The 19984-nt window shown below is 41.7% G+C and overlaps 2 pseudogenes; both read right to left on the bottom strand.

Moving 5' to 3' along the window:
- Positions 1–1531: 1531 nt before the first annotated feature.
- Positions 1532–1942, bottom strand: LOC100400366 (10 kDa heat shock protein, mitochondrial pseudogene; annotated as a pseudogene).
- Positions 1943–11584: 9642 nt separating this feature from the next.
- LOC128930225 (small nuclear ribonucleoprotein F pseudogene) lies at positions 11585–12422 on the bottom strand (annotated as a pseudogene).
- Positions 12423–19984: the final 7562 nt, after the last annotated feature.

The following is a 19984-nucleotide window of genomic DNA, read 5'->3' as shown; positions in this document are numbered from 1 at the left end:
CTTTGGTTCAACTTTTTATGTATCATAGTATTTTACATTGGTTTTGGAATTACTAAACAGGATTAATATAATTGCAAACAACACTTTAGTAATAGAAGAATTTGGTTCTTGAAGTGTTATGAGAGGCCTTTCAGAGAGACTGAAGATTTGATTCTGAAATTGGCCCCAGCTTTTCAGTTCTGCTGCAAAGAAAATAAACAGAATAACATTCAGATGTGGAGCTCAGCCCTACGGTTTAGCAGGGAAATCTCTATTTTGTGCATTATTAGTCATGTTAATCATGGTATTGTAAAATCATGATGATCTCTCATTTACAAAAATGGGCCAGCTATGGTGGATCATGCCTATAATTCCAGCGCTTCGGGAGGCCGAGGTGGGAGGATTGCTTCAGGCCCAGAGTTCAAGTCAATAGTGAGACCTTGAGCAACAGTGAGACCCTTTCCTCTACAAAAAAAAAAAAAAAAGCCCATGGTGGCGCACACCTGTGGTCCTAGCCTATAGTCTCATTTACCTGGGAAGTTGAGCAAGCAGGAGGGTTGCTTGAGCACAGAAATTCAAACCTGCCGTGAGCTAGGATTACACCACTGCACTCTAGCCTGAGTGATAGTCAGTCTCAAAAAATAAAGTCAGATGGAATTGTGCTTTAATATTAAATACACGATCATTGAGACCGTCTCAAAAGAAAGAAAAGAAATGTTACAACACCAGAAACAAATTTTTACTCTGGAAAAAAAAAATTTGGGTTATGGCAGCCCTATTAATGGATTAAAGAATAATAATACTCTGAATAGAGGTACTTTCATCTTCCCTGTTAATGAAGAAAAGTTACTAAAGGTTTATTTCTGAACTGGAAGGAAAGAAACTAACATTTAGTTGCAGTTAAACAATAGTACAAACTGAGTTGACATCTCGGGTTATTTTATTTTGGTGTTAATTGAAGCATGTCTGCCATTCCCCACTAATATACATGAAAATACCCACATTTACATTAAGCCAGATTTACTGCTATGCTTATCCTGATATTTTGTAGAAACTGTTGTTTTTCTTTTCTGCCTCAGTAGAAAGTTAAAAGCAAATACTTAATTGCTGACCTCAGAATTTTAAAAAAAAATTTTTTTGGAAACAGGGTCTTGCTTTGTCCTCCAGGCTGTAGGGCAGTGGTGTGATCTTGGCTCACTGCAGCCTCAATAGCCTGAACCTCCCAGGTTCAAGCGATTCTCCCACCTCAGCCTTTTGAGTAGCTGGGACTACAGGTGCACACCACCACACTTGGCTAATTTTTCTGTTTTTTGTAGAGATGGGGTTTTGCCATGTTGCCCAGGCCAGGACCTCAGAAATTTTGATAATTACTCAGATTTGGGAATTTGGTGTTCTCTGGCATATTCTCATTTGGAGAGTTCATTTGGACTCTATTCTCTGTAGCTTTTTTTTTCCACATTCTTGGAAAGTACGTAGACTGAAATAAGTCACTACTGAAATGGCATCAATATGACGCTGCCTGTTCCACTGAAGTTCTGAAATCTTTCATCATGTAAATAATTTCCCTATCTCTTTTATAAAAGAGATATGGCGTCATATTGATGCCATTTCAGTAGTGACTTATTTCAGTCTACGTACTTCCCGAGAATGTCACCATCTCTAAATAGGAAATAATCCTTGTCATCTAGAACTACTTTGGTGCCTCCATATTCTGGGAGAGGAACTTTGTCTCCAACTTTCACGCTACCTGGTTGAATCTCTCCACCCTTTTCTTTAGAACCGGATCCAACAGCGACTACTGTTGCTTGCAGTACTTTTCCTTGAGATTTTTCTGGAAGCACAATCCTTTGGCTACAGTTTCAGCAGCACTCCTTTCAACCAATACTCGGTCAAAGAGTGGGAGAAACTTTCTAAACGCCTGTCCTGCCATGACTCCCTCAGCCTCAGACTCGTACTCTGCTCTGATGCTATTCTCTATACCTTTTAAAATAAAAATGGGAAATCTTCACTTTTTCTCATAACAATACATGTTATTTATAAAAGCATATAATACAGAGATATACATTTTCAGCACATTAAAAAATAATGCTTCCCAGGAATTGCCTTTCTGAGCTGAGAGACTTAATTTCTTTTTATCTGGAAAAAGAGGTTTTGAGTTATTTAATTATATATATGTTAGCTATTTGAAATCTTTCCTTATGAACTTAGTTGAATGTTTTGGGATTAACACAAAACACCAATCTTTTCCTTCCTGGATGTGCTCCAGCGTTGGATGTGACCAACGCATAAGTCTGTGTTGGTCAGTTGTGACTTTAAAATACAAAGGCAGCATGATACCAATATCTGTAACAAACAGTATCGTAAAGAGGATACATCAGTCTTTTTTAACCCTGCTGACTTTGAGGATCATCAAGCAGGACCTATGATGCTTTAAACCAATATGTTTCCATAGCAGGTTTGACGTCGGAATTTAAAGAACGAACTCTTTCTACACATGGAATGGAGAAGGCAGTTGAGAGCAGGGTTATGTATTACCATGTAAGCAATTCGAGTTACATCAGTGTTTCACCACTGGCAGCCTCCTTAATCTCATCAGGGAAAGAGGGGAAACTAGGTCTGTGGAAAGTAGGTTGCTTGACCCACGGGGAGGATACCCTAGAGATCTAATGAGCCTGAGAGCTGCAAGGCCTGGAAAGCTCAACCACAAGGGAAACAGCTTTGGAACCATTTTTCAGGGTTTGTTCTTTTAATCTTTTACACTTCCCCCTTTATCTCAGTGATGTCCTTTTTCCATTTCCTCTTGCCTTTATTTGCTGAATATTTTATTTTCACTACTGTTTTATAGTTCCTTACAAAGAATAAGGATGAAGAACTTATTAGCAAAAGAAGAGGACAACTGCTAGAGATAGAAGAAGAAAGGACCTCACAAAGTTTTTGACTTTCTACCAGAGCTCATTGCACATTTTCCCACTAAAATATCGGGTAAACATTTATATTAAGACTGGATTGGCCAGGGGCGGTGGCTCATGCCTATAATCCCAGCACTTTGGGAGGCCAACGCGGAAGGATCTCTTGAGCCCAGGAGTTCAAGACCAGTGTGGGCAACATGGCAAAACCATCTTTACAAATAAATAAATAAATAAATAAATTTAGCTGGGCATGGTGGTGCATGCCTGTAGTCCCAGCTACTTGGGAGGCTGATGTGATAGCTATGACTGAACCACTGCACTGCAGCCTGGGTGACAACGTGAGACCCTGTCTCAAAAAAGTTGAAAAAAAAAAAACCATAAATTAACTTTCAGAAACATCCCAAGAATGTTCAGGGTCAGAGAAAGGTGATAGTAAAGCTGAATAATGCTGCTTTGATTAAGCCTTCTTTTCCTTTTCTTTCTTTCTTTCTTTTTTTTTTTTTTTTTGAGACAGGGTCTCACTGTCACCCAGGCTCTGAAGTGCAGTGGCATGACCACAGCTCACTGCAACCTCGACTTCCCAGGCCCAGGCAATCCTCCCACCTCAGCCTCTCAGTAGCTGGGACCAAGACGTGCACCATTTTGCCTGCCCAATTTTTATATTTTTTTCTTTCTTTCTTTTTTTTTTTGTAGAGACAGGGTCTCACTATGTTGCCCAGGCTGGTCTCAAACTCCTGAACTCAAGCAATTAGCCTACCTTGGCCTCCTAAAGTGCTGGGATTACAGGTGTGAGTCATCACATCCGGCCAAACCTCCTTTTGTTAATGGGGTTCATATATTGGCTCTGAAGGCAAAAACCAGAGGAGTCCCAGGAGTTTTAAAAAAGATTTATCTGGATACATGTTCTGAAGTGCGTGTTTTTAAGACTGAATTTCATCATGAAGGATTCACTCTCAAATAATCACCTTAAAGAGACCTCTGATCACTCTATCCCCCCACCCTTCCTGTTTCCTCTCCAGTACCTTTTAAAATTATGTTCACTCTGACCTCATCTTGTTAACATTTTTACTTGCTTCTTATCTGCTCCCATCCTCACTAGTCTGTAAGCTCCATGAGAGCGGGGATCTTGTTATTTATGAATCCAGAGCCTAGAACTGTGCCTGGTATGTTATAGACAAGAAATATTTGTTGAATAACAACTTTTTTTTTTTTTGGAGACAGGGTTTCACTCCCATCACCCAGACTGGAATGCAATGGTATGATCTTGGCTCACTGCAACCTCCATCTCCCAGGCTTAAGTGATTCTCCTGCCTTTGCCTCCTAAGTAGCTGGGACCACAGGTGGACACCACCGCACCCAGCAAATTTTTAGTTTTTCGTAGAGATGGGGTTTCCCCATATTACCCAGGCTGGTCTTGAACTCCTGGGCTCATGAGCTGCCTGCCGTGGCCTCCCAAAATGCTGGGATTATAGGTGTGACCCACCATATAGCAAATCCCGGCCTCAAGCAGCCCTCCTGCCTTGACCTCCCAAAATGCTGGGATTACAGGTGTGAGCCACTGGGCTTGACCAAGTTAATAGCTTTCCCAAAGTCACCTCTTATCAGTTTTATTGACGTTTCATCAACACAGCCTTGTCTGACAGAACAAGTGTGCCACAATCATCAGATGATGTTGAATCACAGAATTTAAATGTCCTTAGAGAAAAGCCACAGCAAGCTTTAACTAAATTTGTAAAAGTAATTACAAATTTCAATTTGGCTAGGGATACAACATCCATTAATTCGAGTGTCATTAATAAGACACATTGTTAATTTATGAATTTAATATGCGAACAAATCAGCTGAGACCCTTCTTTCCCAGAATTAATAGGCTGCAGTGGAGTACCAGGGTATTCTTGCCACCACACCAGGGGTTTAAGCTCTTTTTGACAGAAGATTGGCTTTGGGTTTCTCGTGATGTCTGCTGTCTCCACCAGAGATTTCTCCACTAGAAATCTAGTGATGCTCTGTTGTCTCCACCAGATGGCGTTATTTTCCATCTGGGAGTGCCTGATGGACGCATGTTACACAGATCTGGTGGCTTTTGCTTCCATGGAGGTAGGTCCCTCAATGTGTAAACAAGCTGGAAAACTGCCCTGCCCTGCCCATTCCAGGCCTGCCTGGCCCAGTGTGACTCCGCCTTTTTGTGGTAACTATCCAGAAGTAGGGGCTGTTTCTTACAGGAGAACCAACATTTGTTTTTGAACACAAACAAAGGAACTGATTTCTTTTTGATCTGCTCAGAGAGTAAAACGAGAATGGTGATTTAGGAGATTGGAGGTGAGATCTAAGAGGCTGCTGTTTGAGATTTGCTGGGTTTTGTGTGTTAGGGTTTTTCCACTTTGTCTCTCTCTTTAGTTGCCCAGCATTCCGTTTTCTGTTGCATTCCTGTGCATCAGGGCAGGTGTTCTCAATGTGAGGAGGATACCGTATTGCTTCTGGCATAGAGAATCACGGTGTTTGATGACGGAGTGGTACATGTGACTGGCCTGAAAGGAGGCAAAAAAGCCAAGAACTATTGGGCTGGGGGTTCATGCTAGTGTTGCTGGCTTCCCTCTTGGAGCTAACAGCCAAGCCCAGGTAGATGACTGAGACTCCTGTTTGGTAAGTCGATATTAGCTCCATATGAACTGAAATCAACAAACCTGGGTGAAGGGCTGTCCTTAAGCTACTTCCAGGTGTACAGAATGGAAGGCATATGGTGTCTGCATATAACTTCCCTGTGCCTGCAGTGACTGAGGCAACTTTCAACTGTATTATTGTGGTGCTTTTTCTTTCTCTTGTTTCTGCTTGATTTGACTGAGTAGAGAGGGCAGGGGTCTCTTTTTTGCGTCGCTAAGAATTCACATAGGAGGTTTTTTGTTTTTGTTTTTACCACGCCTAGAAATATGTTTTGCCACATTTTCTAGACCTCTACCTCTGAATGCATTCCCTTCCCCAGGACAATTTGCTGCTGAAAGTCATAGCTCAATTGGCCTGGGGTGTAACCCAGTATTCCCTGAGGGAAGGTGCTTTTTTTTGTTTTTTTAAGATGAGTTTTGCTCTTGTTGCCTAGGCTGGAGTGCAATGGCATGGTCTCAGCTCGCTGCAGCCTTCTGGGTTCAAGGGATTCTGTTGCCTCAGCCTCCTGAGTAGCTGGGATTACAGGTGCCCACCACCACACTCAGCTAATTTTTGTATTTTTTTAGTAGAGACGGAGTTTCACCATGTTGGCCAGGCTGAACTCCTGGTCTTGAACTCCGGACTTCAGGTGATGTGTCCACCTTGGCCTCCAAAAGTGCTGGGATTACAGGTGTGAGCCACTGCACCTAGCCGGGAAGGTACTTTTTTTTTTTTTTTTTTTTTTAGACGGAGTTTCGCTCTTGTTACCCAGGCTGGAGTGCAATGGCGCGATCTCGGCTCACCGCAACCTCCGCCTCCTGGGTTCAGGCAATTCTCCTGCCTCAGCCTCCCGAGTTGCTGGGATTACAGGCTGGGAAGGTACTTTTTTGGGGAATATTGAAATTTTGCTCAAAGGATATAAAATTTCAGTTAGGAGGAATAAATTCAAGAGATCTATTGTACAACATGGTGACAGTAGTTAATAACAATGTATTATAGTCTTGTAAATTGGCCAGGTGAGGTGACTCACACCTGTAATCCCAGCACTGTGGGAGGCCGAGGCAGGAGGATCACTTGAACCTAGGACTTCAAGACCAGCCTGGGCAACATAGGGAGACCTTGCCTGTACAGATAATTTAAAAATTAGCCTGTCGTACTGGGACAGTACTTTTTTTAGAGGAATATTGAAATACAGAAGAAGGGTCTTGCTGGGAAGTCCAAAGATGGAAGCAGGTGCATGTTCTTGAAATTAATTTCCCAGGTTGTCTCAAAGGATAACAAGTTATGCTAAGCCCATGTCCCTTCTTATCCCTCTCACTCAGCACAGAGCCCTCTGGGTTCTTTGGGAATATTTGTCTGCCTTGATCAGGTTTCATCTCCCTTCTAAAGGCTTCCCTAATGCTGACTCCATCTCTGTCATCTGCAGAATTCTTCGTCCTGTTTTCAGTATTACAGTACCTTCTATGCCTTTTTAGAAGCAATTTTTCTTAGAGACGGTCTTGCTCAGCTGCCTAGGCTGGAGTACAGAGGAACAGTTTATAGCTCACTGCAGCCTCAAACTCCTGGGCTTAAACAGTCCTCCCACCACAGCCTCCCGAGTAGCTAGGACCACAAGCATACACCACAATGCCTGGCTAATTTTATATTTTTTGTGTAGAGATGAGGTCTCATTATATTGCCCAGGCTGGTCTCAAACTCCTGGCCTCAAGAGATCCTACCGCCTGGGCCTCCCAAATTGTAGAGATTACAGGTGTGAGCCACCTTACTTGGCCCCTGTATGCTTTTTTATCACTGTTCATGTCACATTGAATTTTAATTGTGGTTTGCTCTTTCCTTTCTTCCTCTGTGGTGGAAGGGTCTGCACAGTGACCAGAGTATTTTAGACACAAAATACACTTTTCTTTAACTCAAGTGACAATTTCCATAGCCTCTTTTTTCCAATAGACAGGCTCCCTCCTGACATAGCAATTAAGTAATTTATGAATTCATTTCAAAGAAGCAATTTTATGTGTGAAAAGGTCTATCTTCAATGTTTACATTATTTTTTTAATGTGTAGTATCTGAGCTTTTTTTTTTTTTTTTTTGAAAAGCTAGCATTATTAGTGATGACTTTTTAAACCCAAGGTTTTAAATCAGCGAGGTCTTCATGACTGATCTTTCAAGTGGTAGCCTGAGGGTCACTGACCTGTGGTCAGTGTGAAAAAGGCCCTTCATTATGCAGGAATCATTCATATCCAGTTTTCCAAGATGGTTAAGGGCATTGTTTTTTAAACTTTTCTGTTTTTTGCCGTGGCACCGTGGCTCCCGCCTGTAATCCCAGCACTTTTGGGAGGCTGAGGTGGGCGGATCACAAGGTCAGGAGATCGAGACAATCCTGGGCAACATGGTGAAACCCCGTCTCTACTAAAAATACAAAAATGAGCCGGGCATGGTGGTGCGTGCCCGTAGTTCCAACTGTTCAGGAGGCTGAGGCAGGAGAATCGTTTGAACCTGGGAGGCAGAGGTTGCTGTGAGCCAAGATCGCACCACTGCACTCCAGCCTGGTGACATAAAACAAACAAAACAAAACAAAAAACCCCGAAACTGTCTGTTTCTTAAATTGACAAAATTGTATATATTTACTGTCTATGACACGATGTTATGAAATATGTATACACTGTGGAACGGCAAGTCAAGCTGATTAACTACATATTACCTCACATACTTAACATTTTTTGTGGTGAGCACCCTTAAAATCTACTCTCAGTGATTTTCTTTTTCTTTATTTTTTTTTGAGACAAGCTGGAGCGCAGTGGCGCAATCTTGGCTCACCTCTGCCTCCAGGCTCAAGCAGTTCTCGTGCCTCAGCCTCTCAAGTGGCTGGAACTACGGGCACCTGCCACCATGACCAGCTAATTTTTTTGTATTTTAGTAGAGATGGGTTTCACCATGTTGCCCAGGGTGGTGCTCAGTTGTCTCGGCTGGCCTACAGTGACTTGCCTATGCTTGTACTTCTGAGCTCAGGTGATCCGCCTGCCTCGGCCTCCCAAAGTGCTGGGATTACAGGTGTGAGCCACCGTGCAGGGCATTTATTTATTTATTTATTTTGAGACAAAGTCTTGCAGCCTGTCAGTTACCAGGCTGGAGCGCAGTGATGCGATCATGGCTTTCTTTAGCCCTAACCTCCTGGGTTGAGGCAATCTTCCTTCCTCAGTTTCCCGAGTAGCGGGGACCATAGGCTCGAACCACCACGACAGGCTAATTTTTAAATTATCTGTACAGGCAAGGTCTCCCTATGTTGCCCAGGCTGGTCTTGAAGTCCTAGGTTCAAGTGATCCTCCTGCCTCGGCCTCCCACAGTGCTGGGATTACAGGTGTGAGTCACCTCACCTGGCCGATTTTCCAGAATATAATACATTGTTATTAACTACTGTCACCATGTTGTACAATAGATCTCTTGAACTTATTCCTCCTAACTGAAATTTTATATCCTTTGAGCAACATCTCTCCCACCTACTCCTCATATTTTATTAGCTTATTGAGGTATAATTTACATACAGCAAGTTTCACTCATTTTACGTATGAATTCAGTGAGTTTTGATAAACACATGTAGTCATATGAACACCACCATAATCAAAATATGGATCATTTCCACCACCCAGAAAGTTCCATCCTGTTCTTTTGTATTCTGTCCCCTTTCCAGCCTCCAGCTTTTGGCAGCCATTGATCTGCTTTTATTTTCTTTATTTCTTGTTTTATTTTGAGAGACAGGGTCTCGCTGTCACCCAGGCTAGATTGTAGAGGTGTTGACACGATGTTATGGAGGATTGTAATCCCAGCACGCTTGTAATCCCAGCACGCCTGTAATCCCAGCATGCTTGTAATCCCAGCACGCCTGTAATCCCAGCACGCCTGTAATCCCAGCACGCCTGTAATCCCAGCACACCTGTAATCCCAGCACACCTGTAATCCCAGCACGCCTGTAATCCCAGCTGGGATTACTTGAGCCTGGAGGCAGAGGTGAGCCAAGATTGCGCCACTGCGCTCCAGCTTGTCTCAAAAAAAAATAAAGAAAAAGAAAATCACTGAGAGTAGATTTTAAGGGTGCTCACCACAAAAAATGTTAAGTATGTGAGGTAATATGTAGTTAATCAGCTTGACTTGCCGTTCCACAGTGTATACATATTTCATAACATCGTGTCATGGCTCTACACGTGATCATGGCTCAATGCAGCCTTATCTCCTGGGCTCATGTGATCCTCCACCTTAATCTCCTGAGTAGCTGGGACTACAGAGGTGTGCCACCACACCCAGCTGTTTTTTTTTTAATTTTTAGTTGAGACCAGGTTTTGCCACGTTGCCCAGGCCGGTCTTGAATGTCTGGGCTCAAGAGATCTGCCTTTTTTGGCCTCCCAAAAAAGGGATTACAAGTGTGCTGGGATTACAAGTGTGCTGGGATTACAGGTGTGCTGGGATTACAGGCGTGCTGGGATTACAGGCGTGCTGAAATTACAGGCGTGCTGGGATTACAGGTGTGCTGGGATTACAGGCGTTTTGGGATTACAGGGGTGCTGGGATTACAGGCGTGCTGGGATTACAGGGGTGCTGGGATTACAGGTGTGCTGGGATTACAGGCGTTTTGGGATTACAGGGGTGCTGGGATTACAGGTGTGCTGGGATTACAGGCGTGCTGGGATTACAGGCGTGCTGGGATTACAGGTGTGCTGGGATTACAGGCGTTTTGGGATTACAGGCATGCTGGGATTACAGGCGTGCTGGGATTACAGGTGTGCTGGGATTACAGGCGTGCTGGGATTACAGGTGTGCTGGGATTACAGGCATGCTGGGATTACAGGTGTGCTGGGATTACAGGCGTTTTGGGATTACAGGCGTGCTGGGATTACAGGCGTGCTGGGATTACAGGCGTGCTGGGATTACAGGCGTGCTGGGATTACAAGCGTGCTGGGATTACAGGCGTGCTGGGATTACAGGTGTGTTGGGATTACAAGTGTGCTGGGATTACAAGTGTGAGCCACCACATCTGGCCTTTGATGATTTTCAACCACTATTTTAGCTTTTCTAGAATTTTGTAAAAATGGTATTTTATGTACAGTATGGACCCTTCTGTGTTGGGCTTCTTTACTGTAATGGTTTTGAGATTTATCTGTGCTCTTGAGTGTATCAGTAGTCCATTCCTTTTCATGGCTGAGTAATATTCCGTTGTAGAATTATACCACAGTGTTCATTCACTAGATAATAAATGGTTTGTTTACAATTTGTGTCTATTATGAATAAAGCTTCTATGAACCGCTGAGTACAAGTGTTTGTGTGGACATATGTTTTCATTGCTTTTTGATAAATCTAGGAGTGAGATTGCTGGATCATATGGTAACTGTATATTTAACAATGTAAGAAACTCCCAAACAGTTTTTCAAAGTGGCTATTCTCCTTGGCAGCAGCGTATGAGCCCCAGTTGCTCCATATCCTTGTCAACACTTGACATTGTAAGTCTTTTTAAGTTTAGCTATTCTAGTGGCATCTTATTTTGGTGTAAATTTGCGTTTCCTTGGTGTTTAATGATACGGAGCATCTTTCCATATGTTTATTTGCATTGACAAATGCCTTCTTCAGTGAAGTATCTGTTCAAATCTTTTGTCCTTTTTTGAAGCCAAATTGTTAGTATTTGTATGGGTTTGTGTATGTGTGTGGCACATTAAAAACATATTCTAGCCAGGCACAGTGGCTCACGCCTGTAATCCCAGCACTTTGGGAGGCCGAGGCGGGTGGATCACGAGGTCAAGAGATCGAGACCAACCTGGTTAACATGGTGAAACCCAGTCTCTACTAAAAATACAAAAATTAGCTGGGCACGGTGGCATGTGCCTGTAGTCCCAGCTACTCAGGAGGCTGAGGCAGGAGAATTGCCTGAACCCAGGAGGCGGAGGTTGCAGTGAGCCGAGATCGCGCCATTGCACTCTGGCCTGGGTAACAAGAGCAAAACTCCATCTCAAAAAATATATATATATATTATAGATCTAAGTCATTTATATATGTTTTGCAAATATTTTCTCCCAGTCTGTGACTTCTTGCCTTTTCATTTTTTGAATAATGTAACTTGGAGAGCAGATTTTTAAAAATTTTGCAGAAGTTTAGTTTATCAATTTTTTTCTTCTATGGTCCATGCTTTTCCAAAGGTCTTAGAAAATTTTCCCTAATAAGGCCACAAATATTTTTGCTTTTGTTTACTTCTAGAAGTTTTGTAGTTTTAGCTCTGATATTTAAGTCTGTGATTCACTCTGAATTAACCTTTGTATGTGTTATGAAGGCAAGGGTTAAGTTTCATATTTTTGCACATGGATATTCAATTGTTGAAAAGACTATCCTGTCTCCATTGAGTAACTTCGGCATATTTATCAACTTTCAGTTGACTGTGTAGATGATCTGTTTCTGGACCCTCTATTCTGTTTCATCGATCTGTGTCTCTGTGCTTACATAAATACCACACTGCCTTGATTACTGTAACGTTATAGTAAGTCTTGAAATTACTTCGTTCTTTTTCAAAATGGTTTTGGTTACTCCTGGGCCTTTATGTTTTCTTTTTTTGAAAACCAAATCTTTATTGTCTAGAAATATATATATTTAAAACCCCCTTCAAAAGATGCTATTCATTCATTTCCCCATTCCTCTTCTTCCACACCTCTGATATAAAGGACATTATTTCCACCTTACTAAAACTTCACCTAGATGTCCAGATAATGCCTCATTTATGAGTTCTGTATCTGCACGCTGCATGTTCATGTAGCCATGTACAGACACCAAGTAGCCCTTGTACTCATTCCCCCACTTAAGCTTCACCATCACTGGCTTTCCTGTTAATCCACTGAGGAAAGATTTAAGACTGAGGGGTAAACTCATCGTATCTAAAGGGAATGTTGCAGGCTACTTGCCACTGACCTAGCTGCAGCTCTCCTGTCCCTCCTAACTCAGCAGGTGCTGCAGGTCCTGAACCACTGAACTTCAAGAGAAATAGCTGCCAAATAAAAGTGTTATCCTAGGCTGGGTGCGGTGGCTCACACCTATAATCCCAGCACTTTGGGAGGCTGAGGCAGGTGGATCATGAGGTCAAGAGATCGAGACCATCCTGGTCAACAAGGTGAAACCTCGTCTCTACTAAAAATACAAAAATTAGCTGGGCATGGTGGTGCACACCTGTAGTCCCAGCTACTCGGGAGGCTGAGGCAGGAGAATTGCTTGAACCCAGAAGGCAGAGGTTGCAGTGAGCCGAGATTATGCCATTGCACTCCAGTCTGGGTAACAACAGTGAAACTCCATCTCAAAAAAATAAATAAATAAAAAAAAATAAAAGTGTCATCCTTTGTATTTCTATTTGAATTTCAGGACTAGGTTATTAATGCTTACCAAAAAAATCCAGGGAGGAGGGCTGGTGGGGCATTGAATGGGTTACACTGACTCTATGGATTGATTTAGGAAGAGTTGACATCTTAACAATATTGATTCCTTTGATCCATAAACATACCGTATCTCTCCATTTATTTGAGTCTTTTAAAATTTCTCTCAAGTGTTTTGTAGTATTCAATATATATATATATATATTTTTTTTTGAGACAAAGTTTTGCTCTTGTTGCATAGGCTGGAGGGCAATGGTGCAATCTTGGCTCACTGCAACCTCCACCTCCCGGGTTCAAGCAATTCTCCTGCATAAGCCTCCCGAGTAGCTGGGATTACAGGCATGCACCACCACACCTGGCTAATTTTGTATTTTCAGTAGAGACAGGATTGCTCCATGTTAGTCAGGCTGGTCTCGAACTCCTGACCTCAGGTGATCTGCTGGCCTTGGCCTCCCAAAGTGCTGAGATTACGGGTGTGAGCTGCCACTCTCGGCCTAATATAGTGATCTTTTTACATTATCCCTAAATATTTCCTTTTCGAGATACTATTGTAAATTGTCCCTTTTTCATTTTAATTTCCACTTCTTTGCTAGTAATATAGAAATACAATTTATTTTTGTATATTGACCCTGTGTCCTGTGACCTTAGAATATATTACACAGATGACTGCATCTTAGAATAAAACTAGTTTTGCTTCCTTCTTTCTTATCTGTATGCCTTTTATTTACATTTTTCTTGCTTTATTGTACTGGCTAGATACCAAGTCCAAAGTGAAATAGAAGTGGTCAGAGCAGGCATCCTCGCCTCGTCTTTAAGATCGGTGTTGTCTTCTCTTTCATTCCCGATCTTGGTAATTTATATCTTGTCTTCTTTCTCTCTCTTTCTCTCGTTTTTTGCTTATCAATGTGGTTAGAGGTTTATTAACTTTACTGTTCTTTTCAAATAACCAGTTTTTGTTTTCATTGATTGGTTTCCACTTGTTTCCTGTTTTGCTTTGTTTTGTCCATTGATTTCTGATTTGTAGTGTATTTTCTTTCTTCTGCTCTTTTGGGGGTTAATCTTTTTCTAATTCTTAAGGTGGCACTTAGACCACTGATTCAAGACCTTTCTTTTCTTCTAATATAAATATCTAATGCTAAAAAGTTCCCTGTAGTCACCATTAGCTGCTTCTCACCTATGTTTATATGTTGTATTTTCATTTTCATTCAGTTCAAGTTATTTTTTAAATTTCCTGTGTGATTTCCTTGACCTATGGCTATTGGAAGTGTGTCATTTACGCCAGACACAGTTGCTTACACCTATAATCCCAGAACTTTAGGAGGCTGAGGCGGGAGGATCACTTGAGCCCAGGAGCTTGAGACCAGCCTTGGCAAAATATGGAGATCCTGTCTCTACAAAAAAAAAAAAAAAGCCAGGCATGGTGGCACAAATCTGTGGTCTTAGCTACTCAGGAGACTGAGGTAGAAGAATTTCTTGAGCCTGGGAGGTCAAGGGTATAGGGAGGTGTGATCACGTCACTGCACTCCAGTCTAGGTGACAGAATGAGACCTTGTGTCAAAAAAAAAAAAAAAAGAAAGAAAAATATAAAAAGTGTGTCACTTAATTTTTAAATTTAAGCATTTGAGATTTCCCAAATATCTTGACTTCTAGTTTAATTTTGTGGTGCCTAGATAAAATTACTTTCTTTTATACTAACCCTTTTAAATTTGTTGAGATTTGTTTTATGCCCTAGCATATGTCTATCTTATAGAATATTCCATTATATGTTTGACCAAAAAATGTGTATTCTGCTTTTGCTGGTGACATGCTCTCTACACGTTGGTTAGGTCAAGTTGATTGATAATGTTGTTCAAGCCCTCTATATACCTACTGATTTTCTAATTGTTTTATAAATTGATACTCCAAGAGGGGAGTATCAACACACCAACTGTAATTGTTCTACTGAATTGTTTATTTCTGCATTCTCTACTGTCAGTTTTTACTTTCTGTGTTTTAGGGATCTTTACTAGGTGCATTTAGATCTATTATTGTTTATCTTCCTGATTTTGCTCCATAGGGACATTTGGAAAAGTCTGGAGACGTTTTTGGTTGTTGCAACTGGGGAAATGCTGTTGGTACCTAGTGGCTGGAAGCCAGAGATACTGCTTAATATTCTGCAATGCCTGGGCAGCCCCCGAAGCAAGGAATTATTCAGCTCACAATGCAGGGACTGAGGCTGAGAAACCAAATTTCTTTTAATACTTAATACCTAAAGCTCTGGCAATTTTAAAAGAATAAATGCTTCTCAGTGTTTGGTCTGCCTTTGGTTCATTTTCAGACGCCTGAAATGTTTATTTTTGTCATTTTTTTCTAGTTTTGTGTTTATTTTTGAGGATGAGGATTTGCAGATAGCTTCATAACACCGCAAAGATGGAAGTCTGTCTGTCCTTTAACATTTAATCTCTTGGTGCCTTTATATTTAAAGTAAGTTTCTTATAGATAGCATTCAGTTGGATCTTTTTTAAAAAATGCAATCTCACAATTTCTTCCTTTTAATTGGGAATATTTAGACCATTTACACTTAATGTAATTATTGATAGAGTTGAGATTAAATCTATTTTGTTTTGTGTTTTGTGTATTTCTCTTTTTCTGCCCTTTTTTGGATTATATTTTGGGACTCCATTTTATCTTCACTATTGGCTTATTAGCTACACCTCTTTATTTGATTTTAGCAACTGTGTTTAAATATATGGCTTTATCTCATCAACATCACAGTATACCTTTAAATAATATTATACAACCTCATGTATATTACCTCACTTGTGTGTGTGTGTGTGTGTGTGTGTGTGTGTCTGTGTATGGGCACCTAACAACAATATGCTAACATTTCCTCCCTCTTGTCCCTTTTGCTACTGTTGTGGTTACTTTTCTTTATATAAAAGTTATAAACCTACAATATGTTCCTGTTAGTTTTGCTTTAAAGAGTTCATCTTCATCATCTTTTAGAAAAAACCTCTTTGTCTACCACACATTTACAATTTCTGCTGCTTTATGTAGATCAAAATGTCTATTAGATACCATTTTCCTTCTGCCTGAAGAGCTTCTTGAACTGCTGATTTCTCTCTGCTGATTTTGTCTGAAAGAGTCTTTACTTCTTCCTTCGCCTTTTGAAAAATATTTTCATGAGCTTTAGAATTCTAGGTTGATAGTTTTTTCTTTCAATACTTAAAAACTGGATGAGATAATAGAGTGACTTTTTTTTTTTTTTTGAGACAGGGTCTCCCTCTGTCACCCAGGCTGGAGTGCATTAGCACCATCCTGGCTTACCATAACCTTGAACACCTGGGCTCCAGCAGTCCTCTGCCTCAGCCTCCCTCCCAAAGTGCTAGGATTATAGGTGTGAGCCTGTGCACTTGGCCAAGTGACTTCTTTAAACTCTTTAAGTCCCTGATTTTGTGCTGGGCTCCCTAAAGTTAAGATGTTAGATATAACACCTGCCTTCTCAAGTTAACTGTTTTAGGAACACATTAACCTTTTCCCAGTAACAAAGTCTGATATTGCTGTTGGGCTCATATCCATGTTTCCTGTCATTTTTTTTTTTTTTTTTGCCTGTGGGGTTACACATTGTTCTATCAACTGCCTTTGACTCTGAGCCTAATATTACTTCCTCACCCTCCTGTGTTTCTCTATGCTCCTTACCAGCACACACATTCTCTTTTACAGAGTCTATCTAACAGTAAGTTTAAGAGATTAGACCTCTCTGGTTCTTTCCTAGTGCTTTTTCCAGTGCTGTAAAGAGAACCTGGGCATTGGTCCAGACAGATTTGAGCTTGAATTCCAGCTTTCCATTTCTACCAGCTTTGAGGCTATAAGTAAATTATTTGAGTCTTAAGAGGCTGTCTGTAAAATTTGAATAATAATATCTCAGAGTCGTTGGGAGGATTAAAGTAGGTAATATATATGACAAGTTCTTACACCATATTTGTCACATAATATCAAATACTCATATAGTGTATATTACAGCATATATCCCAATTTACAGAGGAGGGACGTGAGACATAGTAACCTGCCCAAGTTATGTAACTAGGGAATGGCAGAGAACTGGGACTGAAACCCAGTCTGGCTCCAGATCCTGTGCCTCTGATTACAATGCTTCACTCCTTTTCTAGGAAAATGTTAATTCCTTCTTTTTGGATTAGATAGAGTTGGACTTTAACAAATGAGTACTCTTGACTGGGTGGATGTTGGGGAATGAGGCAGTTAAAGGGTAGCAAAACAAAGGATATTTCGAAAAATAGCTTTGGAGAAAAAGTCGAAATGCGATGATACAGGAAACATGCTGGGGAAATGACTAATAGGCTGGCAAAGTTGGGTGGAGGTCCTGGGGGATAGAGAAGCATAGTGGGGGACAGAGTTTGTTATGCAGGGTCTAAATGATAGAGTTACTCTGAATGCTAACAAAATTGGTCTGCTTTATATTACCTAAAGTGACAAACCATTGTGGGAGTGACATGGTCATATTGGTTCTTTTGGAATAGCTCTTGGATCATTTGGTGGATGGATGGAACTGAGGAGCAACTAGAATAGGGAATCAAGTAGAATGCTCATGTTCAAATATAGGCATGAAGTAATGAGCTCAACCAAAGGGATGGTTAGAGTGGAAAGGGGGAACCATGGAGGTGCAACAGCTGGCAGGATTCAGTGTATTATTAGATGAAGGAGGAGGAGAAACCAAAAAGGGCCAGCTTTACTAGGCTTGGTGACAAGGAGGAAGGTGATGTTTTCATTGAGATAGGAAATTCTGAAAGGGGAGCACAGTGCGGAAGGGAGATGTAAGAGTTCTGTTTCACATAGATAACTGGCCATTTGGAGCACTTTCTCATTTGTAGGAAGTGTGAGGTAGACCACCTAAGGGAAATTTTGTAGGCCAGTCCTAAGGGAGGAGGGAAAGAAGAGAAGGGCTTAGGTAAAGAGAGGTGGGATTCACAGACCAGAGGCAGGTTCAAAGCAATTTCAGAGGTGAAAATGGCATGGAGTTTTGGGGAGGTCCTGTCAGTAGCTTGGATCAAACTTTGCTCTTACAAAACCCCTCAACCTCTCTTACCTATCCTTTTTCACCCAAGTCCTAGCTTGGCCAAGAAGTAGTCAATTCTTTAAGGAATGATAGAGGCTAGAGCTAGGAGCATATGAAGCTGAAGACTAAAGGGCCCTTCCTGGATCTTCTGGACTCCTGGGACCTCTGTATGACTGTAGAGCTTGTGGGGAGAGGCCCAGTAATGACTGAGATTGAATCTGCTGCCACCCCAGTGGAATGAGGGCCCATAGCAGATCACATTTTCTTTAGTTCTAATTTAGTTTAATTTTTTTTTAGAGATGAGGTCTCACTCTATCACCCTGGCTGGAGTGCAGTGGCACGATCATAGCTCACTGTAGCCTCCAACTCCTGGGCTTACGTGATCTTCTAGACTCAACCTCCCAAGTAGCTGAAACTACAGCTAATTTTAAAAAATCTTTTGAAGAAATGAGGTTCTATTTTGTTGCCCAGGCTGGTCTCAAACTCCTGGCTTCAAGTGATCCAGCCCCCTTGGCCTCCTAAAATGCTGGGATTACAGGTGTGAGCCCCCACACCCAGCCACATTTTACTTAAGAAAATAAAATAATATGCCACTTATTACTCCCCAGCATATTCAAATTGTTATGCATATTTTGTTTAAAAGGTTGATTTGTGCATTTGTTTCCTAGTAGACCATAAAGTAAAAATAAAGCATAACTTAAGTTATAAAGGTGGACCCAGTGCCCAGCATACAGCTTGGTTTTCTCAATAATTTGTTCATTTATGAGTCCAGTGAGAGGTCCTGTACCATGTGCCGAATATCCACTTACTCATCAAATATTTACTGAGCACTTACTGTATGTAAGGGTCTGGGCCAAGTGCCGGGAACACAGATTTGAATAAGACTGGCAAGGTCTCTCTCTGCCCTCAAGAAGCTTACACCTTAAGTAGTGGAGTCAGAAAACAAAAATAAGATAACAAGAAGCTTTCAGGTTGTGGTATATGCTTTAAAGACAATAGAAGAGAGTGATGTGATGGGGAGAAACTTGCAGGGTATCTTTGGATACAGTAGTTGGGGAAGGTACCACTGAGGAGGTGACCTTGACCATGTGCCTGAGTGGTAGAGAGGAGTGGGTCGTAAGGTGATCTCGGGGGAAGCTGGGATAAAAGAAGGCAGTGGTTAAGCGCTAATAAATAAGTGGAGAGAACCGTGAGATGACAGTGGCTGGGCCAACAGGGGCCAGATCATGGGCAGACTACGGGAAAAAACTTTGGATTTATTCTCTGGGTAATTGGAGGGCTTTAGCTGGTAAGAGTGTGGGGTGCTACAATCATATTTGCTCTTTGCAAAGATCCTCTGGCTATTGTGTAAAAAAAAAGTATTGTGCCAAGTGAGGAGGAGGAGAGGCCAGATGAAGAGGCTGTTTAGCCGGTCTATGTAGGACGTGGCGGAGGCTTGGACCAGGGGGCAGTGGAAATGGAAAGGGGGAGGATTTGGGCTATATCTGGAAGGAGAAATTGACTGCATGTGGAATGTGAGGAAAGAAATCTAGGGTGACTCCTAAGTAGAATGACCAACCACCCGGATTGTCTGAGAATGAGGGGTTTCCTGGGACATGGGACTTTCAGGGCTAAAACTAGGACAAGTCCCAGACAAACCAGTATAGTTGGTCACATTCTTTTAGGTTTTTGGGCCAAGCAATGGGGTGAGTAGCTGGTGCCACATACACAGGTAGAGAGGACTCAGGGAGAACAAATTTTTCGAACAGAATTCTACTTTGGCCCCGTTAAGTTTGAGATGCTGATTAAACATTCACATGGAGTTGGAGTGGGCAAATGCATATACACATCTGAAGCCCAAGGGGGAGATTAGACTCAGATAGGAATCTGGGAACTAGCAATGTTATGGATGGCATTGAGAACAATGGGGGAGATTACCTAGGGAGAGTGTGTACATAATGTAGAGAAAGGGCCCAGGGTGGAGTTTGGATATGAAACTTTTGAGGGTAAGCTGAGGGGGAGCAGTCATCCAGGGC

Source organism: Callithrix jacchus, chromosome 19 (genome assembly GCF_049354715.1).
Source record: "Callithrix jacchus isolate 240 chromosome 19, calJac240_pri, whole genome shotgun sequence".
Taxonomy (NCBI): domain Eukaryota; kingdom Metazoa; phylum Chordata; class Mammalia; order Primates; family Cebidae; genus Callithrix; species Callithrix jacchus.
Note: the sequence above shows the minus strand (reverse complement) of the source record. Positions and strands in the feature narration are given on the sequence as shown.